General features: G+C 41.0%; 1 pseudogene; it reads left to right on the forward strand.

Annotated features, from left to right (window-relative positions):
* Positions 1 to 6,160, forward strand: part of LOC127199042 (ferritin light chain 1-like) — a 53,161-nt pseudogene extending 47,001 nt beyond the window's left edge.
* The last annotated feature ends 1,200 nt before the right edge of the window (positions 6,161 to 7,360 follow it).

The raw sequence follows: 7,360 nt of genomic DNA on the forward strand, positions 1-7,360 counted from the left end.
ATGCTATTAAACCAATATAATCCACAAATACAATCTATATATTGTCTTCCTACCCACAGACAAGTGTAGTACTCACCTATTATTAAGGAAAATTATCTTTCCAAAATGTGGAAACTATTACAGAAAACCATATCGAATCAAAATTCAGAGTTCTGGAGCTCCATGCCAATGGGCCTATCCTTCCTATCTGGCTCCACACACTAAGAACTCCTCAAACCATTATGGCCAACACAGCTTTCTTTCCTCCTCTGTTCCTTTCAAGACTCCTTCTAGCCCATGCTTATTCCTTTGTGTCAGCTCCCTAAGAGCTAGAAAGACATTCTATATAAGACGCCCAGTGACCACACTTGGCAAGAACACAGAACCATTTCTTATTAGGCAACTCACAGCCATCACACCTTCCTAAGATTCATAAAAGGCAACAGAAACCAAGGAAGGGAGCAGCCAGGCAACAAAGACCAGATAAGATATCAGCACCTACAGTATCGAAATCAACAAAATCAGAAATGAAAAGGGAGACATAACAACAGACACTGAAGAAATACAAAGAATCATAAAATCCTACTTCGAAGGCATATATGCCACAAAATTTGAAAAATCTAAGGGAAGTGGATGATTTTCTTGATCAATTTCACTTGCCAAAATTGAGTGAAGAACAGATAAACATGCTAAATAGTCCCATTTCCCCTACAGAAATAGAAGCAATCATTGATAGTCTCCCAACCAAAAAAAGTCGAGGGCCAGATGGTTTCAGTGCAGAATTCTACCAGACCTTCAAGGGTGAGCTAATACCGATACTCTTCAAGCTACTCCAAAAGATAGAAATGGATGGAACATCACCAAATTCATTCTATGAGGCCATAGTCACATTGATACCTAAACCTCACAAAGACTCAACAAAGAAAGAGAATTTCAGACCAATTTCTCTTATGATCATTGATGCAAAAATACTAAATAAAATACTTGCAAAACGAATACAAGAACACATCAAAGATATCATTCATCATGACCAAGTAGGCTTCATTCCAGGCGTGCAGGGATGGTTTAATATACAGAAATCCATCAATGTAATCCACCATATAAACAAACTGAAAATAAAAACCACATGATCATCTCTTTACATGCAGAGAAAGCATTTGATATTATCCAACATCCATTCATGTTTAAAGTTTTAGAGAAATCGGGGATACAAGGCACTTTTCTCGACATAATAAAGGCTATATACAGCAAGTCAATAGCCAAAATCAAAGTAAATGGTGAGATACTCAAGGAAATTCCTCTAAAATCGGGAACAAGGCAAGGCTGCCCACTCTCTCCATATCTCTTCAATATAGTACTCGAAGTTCTAGCCAGAGCAATAAGACAACAAAAGGAGATCAAGGGTATCCAAATGGGAAAAGAGGAAGTCAAGTTATCCCTATTTGCAGATGATATGATAGTGTACATAAGTAACCCTCAAAATTCCACCAGAGAACTCCTAAAGCTGATAAACACCTTCAGCAAATTGGCTGGATACAAAATTAACTCAAAAAAGTCTGTAGCCTTCCTATACACAAATGACAAGCTTGCAGAGGAAGAAATTAGGAAAACCACACCCTTCACATTAGCCACAAGCAATATAAAATATTTAGGAGTTACTCTAACTAAGCAAGTGAAGGACTTGTTTGAAAAAAAATTTCAAAACTCTGAAGAAAGACATTGAAGATGACATGAGAAGATGGAATGATCTTCCTTGCTCATGGATCGGGAGAATTAACATAGTAAAAATGGCCATCTTACCAAAAGCAATCTACAGATTCAATGCAATCCCTATCAAAATACCTACACAATTTTTAAAAGACATTCAAAGTTCAATTCTAAACTTCATATGGAAAAACAAAAAACCCAGAATAGCTAAAACAATCTTGTACAATAAAAGATCCTCGGGAGGAATCTCCATACCTGATCTCAAACTGTACTATAAAGCAACAGTAATTAAAACAGCATGGTACTGGCACAGCAACAGGCTGGTTGATCAGTGGAATCAAATCGAGCACCCAGATATGAATCCACACACATATGATCACTTAATTTTTGACAAAGAAGCCAAATCCGTTCAATGGAAAAAGGATAGCATCTTCAACAAATGGTGCTGGTCTAACTGGAGGTCTATGTGTAAAAAAATGAAACTGGACCCATATTTGTCACCTTGCACAAAACTCAAATCCAAGTGGATCAAAGACCTCAACATAAAACCAGAGACACTAAGTCGCTTAGAAGAAAAAGTGGGGAAGAGCCTGGAACATATTGGCACAGGAGACAACTTCCTGAACAGAACACCAACAGCCCAGGCCTCAATGTCAACAATTAAAAAATGGAACTTCATGAGGCAGAGAAGCTTCTGTAAGGCAGGAGACACTGCCAAGAGAACAAAGCGACAGCCTACAGACTGGGAAAAGATCTTCACCAACCCTACATCTGACAAAGGTCTAATATCCAAAATATATAAAGAACTCAAGAAATTAAACATCACCAAACCAAATAACCCAGTTGAGAAATGGGGCTTGGAACTAATCAGAGAATTCTCAACAGAGGAATATCAAATGGCTGAGAAACACTTAAAGAAATGCTCAACCTCCTTAGTCATCAGGGAAATGCAAATCAAAATAACTCTGAGATTCCATCTTACACCCATCAGAATGGCTAAGATCAAAAATTCAAATGACACCACATGCTGGCAAGGATGTGGAGAGAGAGGAACACTCCTTCATTGCTGGTGGGAATGCAAACTAGTACAGCCACTTTGGAAATCTATCTGGTGCTATCTCAGAAAACTGGGAATAGGGCTTCCTCAAGACCCAGCTATTCCACTCCTTGGAATATACGCATACACAACAAGATAATTTGCTCAACCATGTTCATAGCAGCCTTATTCATAATAGCCAGAACATGGAAACAGCCTAAGTGTCCCTCAGTAGAAGAGTGGATAAAGAAACTGTGGTACATTTACACTATGGAATATTACTCAGCCCTTAAAAAACAAGGAATTCCCGAAATTTGTGGGAAAATGGATTAAGCTAGAAATGATCATAATGAGTGAGTTAACCCAGAAGCAGAGTCAAATGGTATATATTCACTTATATCTGCATATGAGCCCAAGGAGCCTGTCCCATGAAAGTCTTCACTTACCAGGAAACTGGGACAGAGGGGGGACATCCCATTGGGACTCTAGATGAGAAAAGCATGGCAGAATAGCAAAGTAGAAGGATCCAGAGGGTCATAGAAACCTACAAGAACAACATTATGATAGGCAGATTTGGGCCCTGGGGTCCCACTCAAACTATGGCACCAGCCAAGGACAATACAGGCCGTAAACTTCAAACCCCTACCCAGATCTAGCCAATGGACAGGACATTCTCCACAGTTGAGTGGAGAGTGGGGTATGACTTTCACACGTACTCTGGTGCCTCATATTTGACCATATCCCCTGGAGGGGGAGACCTGGTGGCACTCAGAGGAAGGATAGCAGGTTGCCAAGAAGAGACTTGATACCCTATGAGCATATACAGGGGGAGGTAATCCCCCTCAGGAACAGTCATGGGGGAGGGGAGTAAGGGGAAAATGGGAGGGAGGGAAGAATGGGAGGATACAAGGGATGGGATAACCATTGAGATGTAACAAGAATAAATTAATTTAAAAATTAAAAGAAAAAAAAAGATATCAGCACCTAAAATTACATCATCCCAGATGCCTAGAGCAGTGTAAAAGCCCAATGAATAATAACCAGGACAATATGTCTCCAACAAAAGCCAGTATCCCTACTACAGTAGGACCTGAGAAATGCAATATGGGGCCTTCAAAATACCTATTGTGAATTTGTTCAAGGACCTTAATAAAGATATAAATGAAACCATTTAATGAAATCTATGAAAACACAAACAGTGTAATGAAATGAACAGTCAAGACACAAAAGTAGAAATAGAATCACTGAAGTAAACAAGCACTGAGGGAAGTCTGGAAAAAAATTATAAACCAAGCAAACACCAGAGAAGTAAGTGTCATCAGCAGGGTACAACATATGGAAGAAAAAACATGGGCATTGAAGACAAGATAGAAGAAATGAATATCTCAGGCAAAGAAAATGTTAAATCTTCCAAAAAAAGGAACAAAAACATACAGGAAATCTGAGAAACTATGAAAAAAACTAAATCTATGAATAATAGGATTAGAGACAAGGAACCTAGGTCAAATGCACAGAAAATTTTTTCAACAAAATCATAGATTTCCTTAACTCACAGTATACATAAAGGCACAGGTAGCACACAGAATTCCTCATGACACCTAATAATCAAGATATTAAATGTTCTGAAAAGAAGAGAATATTAAAATCTGCCAGGGGAAAAAACTAAGTAACATATAAAGGAATATCCATTTCACCCAAGTTCTCAACAGAGACTCTAGAACCCAAAAAGGACTAGACAAATGTTCTACAGACTCTAAAAGACCACAGAGATGGCCAGACAAAAATGTAATGTTCTCATTTATATGTAGTTCTTAGTTAAGTCTTCCATAAGCAGGCTACAATCTGTATAACTACAGTGATTAGGTATAGAGTAAGGTACTGGGGTGGGGGGAAGCCCCAACTAGATATCTCTCTCAACTACATGAAACCTCCACTGCAGGAAATGAGTTACATCTAGCAGAGTTGTTGGCCAAAGAGACACTATGAAAATTCCCCCAAACAACCCAGGCTATTGGTTGTTCTCCACAAACTGATGGTAAAGTCCTATTGCTGAAGATAACACCTACACAACTCATTGAGTGTGGAGAAGTTGAGCTAGTATCTATCTAAAGCCTTCACCACTACTGACTAGTGTTTATGATACTGAAAAGAGCACTGGACACTACCAGAAGAAAAAAGATAAACACCAAGCAAGCTACAAACTCTGATATCTACAATGCTGACATACCCGTAAGGTACACTGGCACAATAATTGTGGGTATAGCCAACAACTATCTGATTTGAATTAAAGCCTTCTCCATGAGATACAGTCCATACTTAGCTTGCCCAGGATGCTCAGAACCTGAGGCTAGATAGGCCATGGACCTAGGGGGAAATATAATAGTATTATTCTGTTAAAGAAACGCAGCAACGAGATGTCACGTGCTCAAGCTAGGATTAAGGGAGCAGCCTTCTTTTACAGCTTGGGGATCAAGATGTAGGACTCTCAGCTCCTTCTCCAGCACCACGTCTGTCTGCATGCCGCCATGTTCCTGGCCATGATGACAATGGATTAAACCACTGAAATTGTAAGCCAGCCTTAATTAAATGTTTTCCTTTATAAGAAATAAAAAGGCAGCGTCTTGGAGGTCCCGTGGATCTGTGTCTTGCTTCGACAATGTTTGGTTGGAACAGACCTGGGGACTCCCCCTTTGTTAGTCTCCATTCGTCTTAAAGGTCTCTCCAGCCGTAGCCTCCGGGACCAGCTCCTCAAAGGCCTAGGCTCCTAGGAGCAGGCCGCACCACCTCTTTGCGGTTAACTCCAGACTACGGGTCTCTCAGGTTTGTCAGAATTATTCCACCAAAGTGGAAGCTGCCGTGAACCGCCTGGTCCACTTGCACCTGCCGGCCTCCTACTGCCGGCCTCTTTCTGGGCTACTGTTTTTGTCAGGGTGGCGTGGCTCTGGAGGGTGTAGCCCACTTTTTTTTTGCGAACTGGCCTTGGATAAACGTGAGGGCGCCAAGCGTCTCCTCAAGTTGCAGAACTTGAGGAGGCCACGCTCTCTTCCAGGATGCGTAGAAGCCATCTCAAAAATGAGTGGGGTAAATAAAGCCCAGGAGGCCATGGACGCTGCCTTGGCCTTGGAGAAGAACCTGAACCAGGCCCTCTTGGATCCTCATTCCCTGGGCTCTGCTGGCACAGACCCTCCTCTCTGTGATTTCTTGGAAAATCACTTCCTCGATAAAGTGGTGAAGCTCATCAAGAGGATGGGCAACGACCTGACCAACATTTCTCAGATGGTTGGGCGGCAGCCAGCACAGACTGGCGGACCACAGGTGGCTCTGGGCCAGTATCTCTCTGAGCAGCTCACTCTCAAGCATGACTTAGGAAGCCTCCTCGCCTTCCGAGGGCCTACCTCTGCTCCGCACCAACCAGCCTTAGGCCCGCCACCTAAATGAACCTCTCAAGCCATTAGGCAGCTTTGTGACCACCCTGGAGCCCCTCCCAAGTCTTGGACCAAGTAAAAATGGAGCCTTTAAAACAGAAAAAAAAAAAAATATAGGACGAAAGGAAGGAAGGGAGGGAGGGAGGGAAGGAGGGATGGAGAGAGGGAGGGAGGGATGAAGGAAGGAAGGAAGGAAGGAAGGAAGGAAGGAAGGAAGGAAGGGGAAAATAAGAAAGAAATGCAGCAACAAATTTACTCCGAACGACATTCTGCTATACACATAGATCAGTGTCTTACTCAGCCATCATCAGAGAAGCTTTCTCATGCAATAGATGGCGACCAATAACAAGTTCACCAATGAGTAAGAGACCTTAGAACACTAATTCCTAAATGAGATGTATCCACGAAATCCCTACCTTCAGATCTTAGGACACTCCGCAGAAGAGGAAGAAGAAAAGATATTCAGAGTCAATGGGCATTGAAGACACTAAAAGCAAAAAACAAAAAACAAAGCCTTCTAGACATAGCATGACTGGTTCCTGTACGAACTCGTAGATATTGTGACAGCATGCATAGGACCGGTGGCATAGGTCTAAGCCAGAAAAGGGTCCCATTACTGAGAAAGGAAACAGACACATCCCATTACCCAGAAGCTATCTCCAATTTATAACCATAGCAAAGTAAAAGGTTGTGGTCTCCAATGGAGTTTTGCAGGGTATACAAACCACACTTAAGGGCACTCACCCCGATACCCAGCATTAGATGGCCAACATACCACAAACTCAATGGTATATTTTAGAACAGTTTTCTGTTTTTTGTTTTTGTGTTTCATAATACATTTGCCCACACATCCTTTTATTAACATTACAGGTCTTTTGCTTATATATTATGTTTCTGGGTTTGGTTTTATGGGTTTTCTGTGTGGGTGTATGTATTTCAGTGTCCGTGTTACTTGTGCTTTTTCTTTATTTGTATATTTTGTTCTATTCTGATGTTTTTATTTTATTTTATTGTTTTTAGATGCGTGTTTGTCTTCTAATGACAGGGAAGAAAGAAAAGCTATGGACTTGGAACAATGGAGAAGTGGGGAGTAGTTTGGAATTGAGGGAGAAAAAAATCATAATAATAATATATTGTATGTTAAAAATTATTTTGAGATATAAAAAGGAAAGATGTGTGTGGATCAGGGTGTTTGCTGTGAGCCTCTGTCTCC

This window comes from Acomys russatus, chromosome 15 (genome assembly GCF_903995435.1).
Source record: "Acomys russatus chromosome 15, mAcoRus1.1, whole genome shotgun sequence".
NCBI lineage: Eukaryota > Metazoa > Chordata > Mammalia > Rodentia > Muridae > Acomys > Acomys russatus.